This window comes from Salvia splendens, chromosome 5 (assembly GCF_004379255.2).
Source record: "Salvia splendens isolate huo1 chromosome 5, SspV2, whole genome shotgun sequence".
Classification (NCBI taxonomy): domain Eukaryota; kingdom Viridiplantae; phylum Streptophyta; class Magnoliopsida; order Lamiales; family Lamiaceae; genus Salvia; species Salvia splendens.
In genome coordinates, this window is record NC_056036.1 from 28,379,132 (window position 1) to 28,390,914 (window position 11,783).

The 11,783-nt window shown below is 36.3% G+C and overlaps 1 long non-coding RNA gene across 1 annotated transcript; it reads left to right on the forward strand.

Annotated features, from left to right (window-relative positions):
- Positions 1–1,354: 1,354 nt before the first annotated feature.
- Positions 1,355–3,474, forward strand: LOC121803490. The gene is made up of 3 exons (XR_006051024.1): positions 1,355–1,644; positions 2,755–2,825; positions 3,322–3,474. It is a non-coding gene; the product is annotated as an uncharacterized LOC121803490 (long non-coding RNA).
- Positions 3,475–11,783: the final 8,309 nt, after the last annotated feature.

An 11,783-nucleotide genomic window follows, 5' to 3' on the forward strand; every position in this document is an offset into this window, starting at 1 on the left:
AACTTAATTCTTTATTCAAATACTTCATATCTGGTGTAAATTCTTTATTAAGAGTTATGACCATAGTACTTCTAGTGGGTGAGTAAGGGTCACCTATATTTTGCTTCAACCGGGGAGTTTGACTGTGGTTTAGGTGTTTTGAACGTCCAGTTTCTCTCGGAAGGACTAGGAATATCTGAACTAGGAAGCTCTACTATCCTCATATCTAAAGCTTCTATTGATTCTGTAGTTTGAGAAAGAATTTGTCCTATCAAATTTGACTGTTCTTTTATAATAAACTGACTTGGAATTGTCATTTGATTCCATTTAAGACGTTTAGGAGTGTATGTTGTGGATTGTTCAGCATCTACTTGTAAGAGAATAGTTTCTCCTTTCACAAAAGGGTTCTTCCTAAATTTAGGGTTCAAATTTGAAGACATAAGCCTAAGGTACACTCTGAACATGACAACAAAATATTTTCAATTATGAAACTCATTTCCCTGTATCTGAATGTCAAGCACAAAGGATTCTAAAATCATAGGGTCTGTCTGTAACATCCCAAAAATTTGTATGACCTTTATTTAATAAATGTCGGTTGGAAATTTCATTTATGAAATTTAAATTGTTGCTACGTGTTTGAGTTTGGTTATGTGGAATAAATCATCATGGGGGAATTGGAATGAAGTGCTAATTAGATTTTAATGTGGGGAGTCAATTTAAATAAAATCATGCATCTTGTTCTAGCCAAAAAAATGGCTATTGTCGGCCCCTCCAATTATTGAGAATTTATTCTTTCTTGGATTTAATTAATTGTTTTGGGATATTCATCCAATTAAATCCAATTAAATCTTGCCACATTTTATTCCCTCGCCCCAATTGAATTAAGAGTTGAATTATTTCCTTGTGGCTAATTAAGCCAATTTTCGGTGTCCCTATTTTTTAGAGGAGAATATATTTGTTTCTTATTTTGTGGAATCCCTTTTATTCAATGAAATACCAAATTAATACCTAAGTCAATTAATTGGGGATGTGAATATTTCCTTGTGTCGCACGCCCCATTTTGGTTAATTTCCTTGTGCAAATTTATTTAGTTGTTGCCTATTTTATGGGAGTCTTTTCCTATAAAGAAATTACCAAATTTAAATCTTATTCTATTTAATTGAGGATTTAAATAATTTCCTTGTGCATTTCCTTACGGAATTTTCGTCCCTTCCTCATTATTTTCCTACTTGGAGATTTAATTTATTTTGTTCCCTTGTTTATGGAATATTCACTTTTATTTCCTAAGTTGTGAATATATTCTCTCCAAGTGAATACCAAATAAATTCCTTGTTATGCTCTACATGGAATTTTCGAATTCCTCCCCATCCTACATGCCTATTTTATTCTTTTAATTATGGGACTTTTATTTCATTTGGCCATTATTTTATCCCTCCATAATTAATTAAATAATTCTTTAAACTTTAACCTAATCCTATACAAACACCTAAACTAAACCCTAGCCCCCATCTCCCTCAAAATTTCGTGCCTCCCCCCTTCACTCTCCATCCTCTCCAAAAACTTCTTCCCTCAATGTTTCTTGCATAAATTGGAGTGGATTTTTCAAGAGTTTCGACGAATCGCCTCCATCCTTGTTCCTACCGTTCGTTTTCGTGATTCGAAAAGGTATAACTAAGTTTTTCTTCTCATCTCTTCATTGAAACATTATTCTTGAATCCTACATGCATATAGAGGGTGTAGGATTAATAGATCGAAAAATTTATCGGTGGGAAAGTGTGATTGCATAAGAACTTTGATAATATTGTGTTTTTGATTGAAATCATGTGATGTTGGATTGGAATAGTTGGTGAATGATGTGAGTTCATGTGCAAATATGTGTGTGAGAAACTTTTAAGCATGATTATGTGTGTTCGAGCATGAAAAATCGATGTTTGTTTGATGGAAGATGAAAACCCTATTTTCAATCTATGAACCTGAAAATCTGTGGTGCACGACCAGTGACTTATGATCTGTGATTGACCCATAAAACGAACGAATTTTGCTATGAAATATTTACTGAGTAAACTTCAAGATGTTTTCTGTGTCTCGTGTGAATTTCAGCCCGTTTTATCGAAAAATGAATTTTTAATAAACTTTTGAAGTTGACTGCGCAAATCTGCCAGAAACGTGAGTTCTCTCCATGAATGTTTCTTTTTCTGTTTGTCTGACCAAATGACCTCCGATTGATGTGATTCTTGAGCTATATGAAAATTTTAAGTGTCTTCTGTATTGTGTTAAATTTTCAGCTTTTTTAGGCATCATATGAATTTATGGTGAATTTTTCAAATGAACTGCGCAATACTGCCAGAAATTGTATGTTCCGACCAGAGAGTTCAATATGTGATATGACTGACTAAATGACGTGATTTCTATATGAAAATTTTCATGGATGAACTTGAATGTGTCCTCTGTATCGTGACCAAAATTTAGCATGTTTTGAGGTCGGGTGAATTTAAAGTGATTTTTACAAAACGGTCGCGCAATTCTGCCAGTTTTCTGCCTTGATTAAATGACACTTATTTTTCAAGTTTAAAAGTATTGTATGATGCATGTATGTCCAAGGAATGTGCTTAAATGTTGAAATCACTTGTGATAAGTTGAAATGTGTTACGTGTGTTTGCACCTTTGAGATGTATGTCGGGTTTGGGAAATTGAGGAAAACGATGAGAGAGAAACGATAGGACATGCATAGTGATATGTTGTTGTGTGAGGCTGACTTGTGTTGTCGTTGACAAGGGTGTTGTGTATTCGTGAACTCGAGGATCGAGAGTTGCTAAGTTGGGTTGTGATTTTGCTAAGAGAACGAGGTGGGCTTTCTTTTCAAACCTCTTTACTTTTCCGAAAAATATTATGTGGAGATATAAGGGTGGTTTAACTGTTATGTCATGCCATGATGTTTTTGTTATGAGATTGTGTGCCTGATGCCTAGTTCGTATGAGTTTACTCCGTTAGGCTATATGGCTGTGTTGTGAAACAAATTCGGGTCCGAGTAGGGCCGTAAACCCTATCGGGCTGTGTACACTGGTGGGATCGTGAGCCGTCCTTGCAAGTCGGCCGGTCTCGTGGGCGAATAGTGTGGCCACACTATTGTCGCACTGTGATTGTGATTGATGGATTGATGTGAAAAGTGGGGAGATAAATTGTCTGGCCAGACTTGAATATTTTTGTGTTTCTCGTGATTTTCTTAATACATAAAACTCGAGATCACTGGTATGGATGACATAACTTATTAAAATGTTTTCGGCATGAGCCCATGGAGTACAACAAGTACTCAGCCCTGCATATTATTTTTCTTATGTGCAGGTTGAGCGGGATGTTGCGGTGGATGTTGAGCTGGCTTGAGAACGTAGGATACGTTGCTACGTCATACATAGGCGTAGTCCTTGACTCTCCTTAAACTCTATTTTCCGCTGCTATAACTTGAACCATGTCTCAAGACTTTAATCTTTTCTTTATGCTTTGTGTTTGAACATGTATGGTGGTGATTAGTTCTTAAACAAGTGTTTACGTTGTCTTTTGAAAATGATATTCTTCGAGATTTAAGTTAAATGTTTGTTTTACTTTAGTTATTAATGGTTGTATTTCTTAAGTCTAATTTTTTTTCCGTTGTCCTTTTTGAATGTATTTTTCTTATGTCTTTTTTAAAAAAAAATATAACCTTAAAATTTTTAAATTAAGTTGTTTTCCTTTCTTTAAGTTAATTAAGTTGATCTTCTAAATTGTAATCCATGCATGTCGGTCACGATCGCCGCGTTTGTGGTACCCCTTGTATGGGCGGTCGTGACAGAAAAGTTCGGGGAACAGTTGAAGTATATTTGGCCATTACAAATATTAGTTTGGACCATGGCTAAGATAGAAGTTTGATATTTCTTAAGTCTTTTGTCTCTCAAAGCTAGGTAAATGGGTGTGTCGACTCCTATATGGACTAAAGGTTTGACAACAATTTGGGCTAGACCAAAATGGGCATACCTATGGCCTTTTTCTATATATTTTTTTATAGAATCTTTATTGAGGAGAGGAAAGCTTTCTGACTTGCGCAAGATACTTCAAGTTTCTTCATGAGTCATTATAGAAAAGGCAGTCTTAAAATCTATAAGACCTATTTTATAAAAATTTTCAACCTTTTCCTTAGGGATACTCCAATCTGAGTAATTAATGGGTGCATGAATCTCATTACTTGAAACAATATTTTTATGAAGAAGCTGTTTTAGTAGAAAGAAGTTGGTCGCAGGGGAACACTATACGTGGAACACCTAAATTCAAGGCTTACCAACCGATTTACAAGTTTACCAATCCTGAATTCCAATGCTTCTTTTACTAGATTCAGATCTAAAATAGTCCTCATCTATTCTGCTTTGAGTAACATGACAAGTAAACATAGAAAACCGGTTAATATACATTACCGCCATCGAAATGGCTCTGATACCAATTTGAATCAATCCCAGATTAATTATTCCGTTATTTGAATAAAAAATATGAATGAAGAGGTATGATGACAAGTAAATAACGTATGGAAAATCCACCGAGATCATCTTGCAGGTGGCCAAGTATATCAAAATGGTTTCCACAACATTGAAATCCAATGAAAAATCCACCGAGATCATCTTGCAGCTAGGCAAGTATATCAAAATGGTCTCCACTTGGATGGTGTACTGATTAAGCATGATAAACTAGGCAATATGAAAGATAGTAAATAAAACAAAGTATGAGTTTTGAAAACTAACTTGTGGCTTAAAAACTTCAAGGGTTACAGAGGGAGGAGGATGAGAGCAATGGTCTGAATACTCTAAGACCGGTGTGCCCTTTCTCCTTAATTTACAAGCTATTTATAGAGCTACAAAGTTAACTATTACATAATATTATATTGCAAAAGATTACAATAAATGCTACGCGCTATCATCTTGGGAAGTGGCGGACACCTTTGATGATAACTCTTGACTTTTAGTATGCTCTTGGAAAATTGTGATAAAACTTTTGTCTTTTGTGGCAAATATTCTGACAATCTTTTGATTAGGCAACTAGTATGATTTGGTTGATGTGAATCATTCTTTTGCATTCTTTGATGATTTTGATTCTCCTTTGAATAAGCTCTTCGATAGTTCTCATCTTTCTTTCATGGTCTTCATTGAATCTGATAAATCCAGAAATTCTTTCTCTACTTCTTCGGATTTCATAGAAGACCTTGATCCTTCTTTCTTGATTTTTGATTTCTTCTGACTTCATGACCAAAATTCTTTCTTAATGGCATCTCTGTGCAGCAAGCATTATATGGATAATTTTATTTCTTCTTTTTTTTTTCTTTGATTGCTATTTTCCTGAAAATTTAGAGATATTAAAAGTTATAAGGGTCTTGATCCCTAATAGGGTCTGAGGAGACGGATTCTTCAGATTTTGATCTTGAAGAGACAGACTTTTGCGCCAGATATTCAAAGAATTCTTTCTTGATATTATCTGGAAGATGATCCATATAACTATCAATTTTCTGTCCTGAACTGTTAGCCTTCTTGGCTGTTTCTGTTTTTTCTTTTCCTTTATCATTTTTTTGATAAATCACTTTTTCACCAGTGCTTAAAAAATGTCTAACTGCCAGTTCAGTTCCAATATGATTTTGGAACCATGCCCACCATTTGACTTTTTTTTACCCTTGTCAGAGAATAAGGGGTAGGGTCTGGATAAATTTTCTCAAAATTGAATTCCCATGCAAAAATCCAAGGAATTTTGAATTCAGCGTGGAAGATGATGAGCTTTTGATAATTTTTTAGAGTTGAAAACTCTGAAAAGACATTAAAAACTTCTTGAATTTGAAGAGGAAGACCCCATTTTTCTCCACCAATCAACAAACCAGAAGGGAGGTTGTTTATCACAGTTGTGGTGGAATGTTATGAACCAAGAGTGGTTGAAAGGTCTAACTAAAAAATCTCTAAATCAAGCATTCTTATAATCAATGTAATTATACCCCTGAGCTGGGTGGTTAACTGGGAAGATTTTGAATTCATTTTGAACACCAAAAGTGGTAGGAGTATGAACTCTTTTGATAACACATTTTGAGTATTCAATCTCTTTAGATCTATCGTAATTGTGAGTTATTTCCACTGAATCAGAGTCCACTAGAATGAACTCATAATACTTTTAATCTTTAAAACGATCATCGGATTCCCAAAGTTGGGAAGGATTTTGAAAGTGATTTCTGATAAAATCTTTTTGAGAAAAACTTGTGAAATATTCAGAAAAAGTAGTCATCCAACAATCATCTTGCCAATCTTTGGCAGTATATTTGTATACTTCAGGAGTATTTGGGATTTGGATATTAGTAGGTTTTGGTAGGTTTGAAGCAAGGACTGTTTTATAAGGAATTTCCGGTATATTTTGGATTGGAGAGAATCTATTTGGGATAATTTGATTGGATTTTTGAGGAGCGACAGGAGTTGAGGGTGTAACAAGGGCTTTTGAGGTAAGTTTGGAAGAGAAGACTTCATAGTCTTTAGCACTTTGTACTTTCTTCCTTGTTGAGTCCATCACTGTTCCCTTGTAAAAATTCTCTAGTTAGAAAATCAGGTAGAGAATTGTTTTCTCCTTTTATAAATTTAATTTCAAAATCAAAAACAGAAAGAATAGCTTGCCACCTGGCAAATATTTGTTTTGAAACAATATTTTGAACATCTTTTGTAAGAACTTCTTTCGCTGATTTGCAATCTATTCTGAGTAAAAAAATTTTATTGTAAAGGTCATCTTGAAATTTTGAGATACATAAAACTATGGATAAAATTTCTTTTTTGATAACGGAATAATTCATCTGTGTATGATTCCAGATTCCAGAGTGGTATCTAACAAATTGTTCTTTTGAATTAATTTTTTGTTTTAGAATTCCTCCATAACCTAGATTTGAGGCATCTGTTTCTATGATCATAAAGGCTTCTGGATTAGGGATGCCTAAGCATGGAAGAGTTTTTACCTGTTGTTTTATGGTTTTGATAATATTAGTGTGTTCCTTTGTCCAATTAGGGGGCCTTTCCTAAGCCTTTGATAAAGAAGTTTACAAGTCTCCCTAAGATTAGGAAAGAAGTCTGAAATGTAATTCAGGCATCCTAAGAATCTTTGTAATTGATTTTTATCTATTATTTCATCGGGGAATTTGTCTGTAAAAGAAATCAACCTGCTGATAGGTTTGAAAGTTCCTTTGCTAATCTCATTTCCTAAAAATCTGATATTGGTTGGAAATAGTTTTAATTTGGGGGTGGATATAGCTAATCCATTTTTTTCTATGATTTTTAAGAGAGTGTCTAAATGTTGATATGTTGATCAATATCTTGGGAAAAGATTAAAATATCATCGATATAGACAATACTAAAATGACTAAGAGGATTCATGATATCATTCATGATTTTTTGAAATTCGGAGGGGGCATTTTTTAGCCCAAAAGGAACTGTGAAGGCTGTTTTATATCTTTCCTTTTCAGAGATCTGGGTTTGCCAAAATCCAGACTTGAGGTCGAATTTGGAAAAAATCTTAGCATTAATGTCACGACCGCTCTTACTAAGGATAGTGAAGACGGGGAAAACGTAACGAGGGGAGCGACTAAGGAGCGGGGAAGAAAAGGGGGATGCAATGAAAGACAACAATAAAGGACGAGATTGAATATGAAAACCCAATTAACTTCAAAAAGAAATATTTTGGTCTATCGAATAGTTAAACAACTGATTAATGTCTCAAGGTAAATAATGTCATATCGTCGTGTGGGGAAAAACGAAAGACTTTAACAAGAACGATTCGAAACACGGTAGCGGAAAAACAAGTATCAAAGGAGAGTCATAGGATGACGCCCATGTATGAAGACACGACGCATCCGGGAATTCCTAACGCTCACTCAACATCCATCGCAACATCCCGCTCAACCTGCAAAATTTTAAAGAGAAATGCAGGGCTGAGTACTTGTTGTACTCAATGGGCTCATGCCGAAAACATTTTATAACAGTTATGTCATCCATACCAGTGAACTCGAGTTTTACATGTAGTTAAGAAATATCATCGAGAACACAAAACATTTTCATAGCCTGGCCAGGCAAAACAATCTCCCCACTTTCTCAACAATCAATCATTCACATCCTCTTACCATAGTGCGACGAAAGTGTGGCCACACTATTCGCCCACGAGACCGGCCGACTAGCAAGGACGGCTCACGATCCCCTCTGTGTACACAGCCTGATAGGGTTTGCGGCCCTACTCAGACCCGAATTCGTTTATCATAGCCCTATTGCCTAATAGAGCGAACTCACAAACTAGGCATCAAGCACAATCTCAACTTAGCCCTATAGCCTAACGGAGCAAGCTCAAACGAACTAGGCATCAGGCACCAATCTCAACATCAAAACAAACATGGCATGACATAACACTTTAAACCACCCTTATAGCTCCACAATCATACTTTTGCACAATCAGCCTTCCATCAATACAATTTATCATGCATGTCCTATCGTTCTTTTCATCGTCTCTTTAATTTACCCATCCCAAACGTTCACAACCATAACGAAACAACACCCTAGCATACGTCAATGTATAACACATAACCACGTCATAAGATACATTCCTAAATCATACATGCATCATATAATTCACTCAAGCTTGGCAACAAGTGATATTTCCACATAACAACAAATCTGGAAGAACTGCGCGGTTGGTTTGAAAAATTCACCAAAAATCCATCCGATGTCCAATGAGGCTGAAATTTTCACGCAACTCAGAAGACACTTTAAATTTCATCTAGTTCAAAATTTCACATCAAAAGGTGGTCATTTGATCCGTCAAATAGAAAACGAAACTTTCTGGGCGAGAATATAAGTTTCTGGCAGAATTGCGCAGTCAACTTCAAAAATTTATTAAATATTCGTCTTTCGTCAAAAGGGGCTGAAATTTATACACAACACAGAAGACATCTCAAATTGTACTCAGTTAAAAATTCGTGCCAAAATAAGATGGTTCGGTCGGTCAAACACACGTTGGAATCTACTGCCCGAATACCACAGTTTTCATGCTTCACAAATTCAAATTAGGGTTTATCTATCATTCATCCAAACACAAATTTTTCATGCTTCCAACACACAATCATGCTTCAAAAGGTTCTCACAATCAAGTTCTCATATAATCACACATCATTCACAAATGATTCATTCAAACTTCACTCATATTCATTCAAAATCGATATTCTCAATTGTTCTCATACAAACACAAATTCCCACCGATTAATTATGTGATCTAAGATTCCTACACTCACTATATGCATGAAGGATTCAAGAACAAGGTTTCAATGGAGAAGATGAGGGAAAATTTCAATTATACCTTCTTGGATCGAAAACCAAGCAAAGATTTATGCGATTCGTCGGGAACTCTTGAAAATCAAACTCCAATGGATGCAATAACAGGGATTGGAAGGAATTTTGGAGAGGATGAAGAGAGGGAGGGAGAAAATGTGTGAGAGGGAGAGAGGGTGGAGGAAGGCGTGTAGAATGAAGTAGGGTTAGGGTTTCTCCCCTTTTATATTCAAGGATTAATCCCATACTTAAATAAAATAATTAAATTATGGAGGAATAATATAGATGTCAATGAATAAGCTCCACAATTAAAAGAAATAGGCAAAAAAAATAGGCGTGTACTTAGGGAGTAAGCAAAGGAATATTTAAATCCACAATTAAAATAGTAATAGGATTTAAATTTGGTAATTTTTTATAGGAAAAGACTCCCACAAAATAGGTAACAGATAAATTAATCCCACAAGGTAATTGAAAGGTATAAGGGATGGAAATTCAAGGGTCTTAAAGATGGAAAGAATCAAAGTACCAATTAAATCTACAAAGTAATTTATTCTCCCAATTATAAGAGAAATTCAAAAATTCCAAGGAATGGGGCAAAGGTCGAAAATCATGGAGAATAAATTAGGAATATTTTGGTTTTTGATTTAATTTGGATAAATATCCCAAACCAATTAATTAAATCCGATAAAGAAGATATTACTTCCAATAAATAGAAAGGCCGAAAAGAATTCGAATAAATTGGCTGGCACAAATATGCATGATCCTATTTAATTAAATCCCACCATTGGAAAACATACCATATTATTCCACATAACTCTCGACCATTAATTTCACATCGTTAACACAACCACATAGAAATCAATTTCCAAAAATGCATTTCCAAATCAACATCCACATTAATAAAACGAAAATAAGCCATCAAATAAAAAAATAATAAAATAAAAAAGTCACAATTATCCGGGGTGCTACATCCTTCCCCTCTTAACAGAAATTTCGTCCCGAAATTTGGTCGTCTTCCATAAACAATTCGGGGTACTTCTCTTTCATCTTATCTTCTAACTCCCACGTGGCTTCCTCGGGACGAGGGTGTTCCCACAACACTTTCACGGATGCTATTGACTTGTTTCGTAACTCTTGCACCTTTCGATCTAAGATTGCTTCGTGCCTCTCCTCGTAGCTCATGTCGGGTGTCAGGACAACCTCTTCTTGATGGATCACATGCTTGGGATCAAACACGTACTTTCTCCACTGCGACACGTGGAACACTTTGTGCACATTTCTAAAACTAGGAGGTAACGCCAGACGATACGCTACAGGACCTACTTTATCAATAATCTCATACGACCCTACAAAACGTGGTTTCAATTTGCCCTTCACTCCAAACCTCACAACTCCTCTCGTCGGGGATACTTTCAAGAAGACTTTGTTACCAACATCGAATTTGAACTTCGTTCGGCGCACGTCAGCGTAGGACTTCTACCTATCTTGAGCTTCTTTGATCCTTGCACGGATTTGATGTACAATTTCGATCATCTCCTTGATAGCGTCGGGTCCTAACATCCTTCTTTTCACCAACCTCATCGTTCCATCCTTCTTCTTCACGAATAAAACATGCGCTCCCCACGGTGACACACTAGGTCGAATGAAGCCTAAATCTAGTAGTTCTTGCAACTGAATCTTCAATTCCGCCAACTACTTAGGGGCCATTTGGTATGGTGCTTTCGATACTGGCGCAAATCCGGGTTCCAAGTCGATGGTAAGCTCCACTTACCTGTCGGGCGGTGGTCCAGGCAAAGTTTCAGGGAACACGTCGGGAAGTCTCATACTACGGCCATGTCTTCCACCTTCAAGTCCTTCTTCTCCTCTCCATTCAAGTACACAAGATACGTCGGACGCCCTTTTCTGATCATCGTGGTTGCTCGCAAAGCGGAGATTATGGAGGTTCGTCGGTTCATGGAGATTCCATACAAGATAGTCGGCTCTTTGCCAGGGGCTCGAAAGGGAATTTGTCTCTCCTTGCAGTGGATCGTCGTGTGGTTCTCGGCAAGCCAATCCATTCCCAAAATTATGTCAACGTTCTCCAAAGGCATGACGTGTAAAAGATGAGCTACTACTCCTAACTCTCCTAAAACAACTCTACGTTCGGGCAAGTTTGCACAATATCAATTAGACCTCCTACGGGTGATGACACCCTCTTCCCTCTGCGTCTCGGTGGCATTCTGATCCAAAACACATGTTAGCATCGTTGTTAGTATTCGTTGTTATCAAAATCATAACTTCCTTGCATTCGTCACACTCTGACACTATATTGAGCGCCCTCGTGTGCGGGTTGTTTTATCCGTTCCATCTATGCTAAGACGAAGGTTTTCCAACATATATTTTATCTCGTTATTTGTGATAGATCTAGAGTTCGTCACACATCACCAAATTTGAGGCCATCCTAAGGCTTCCTATGTTCAC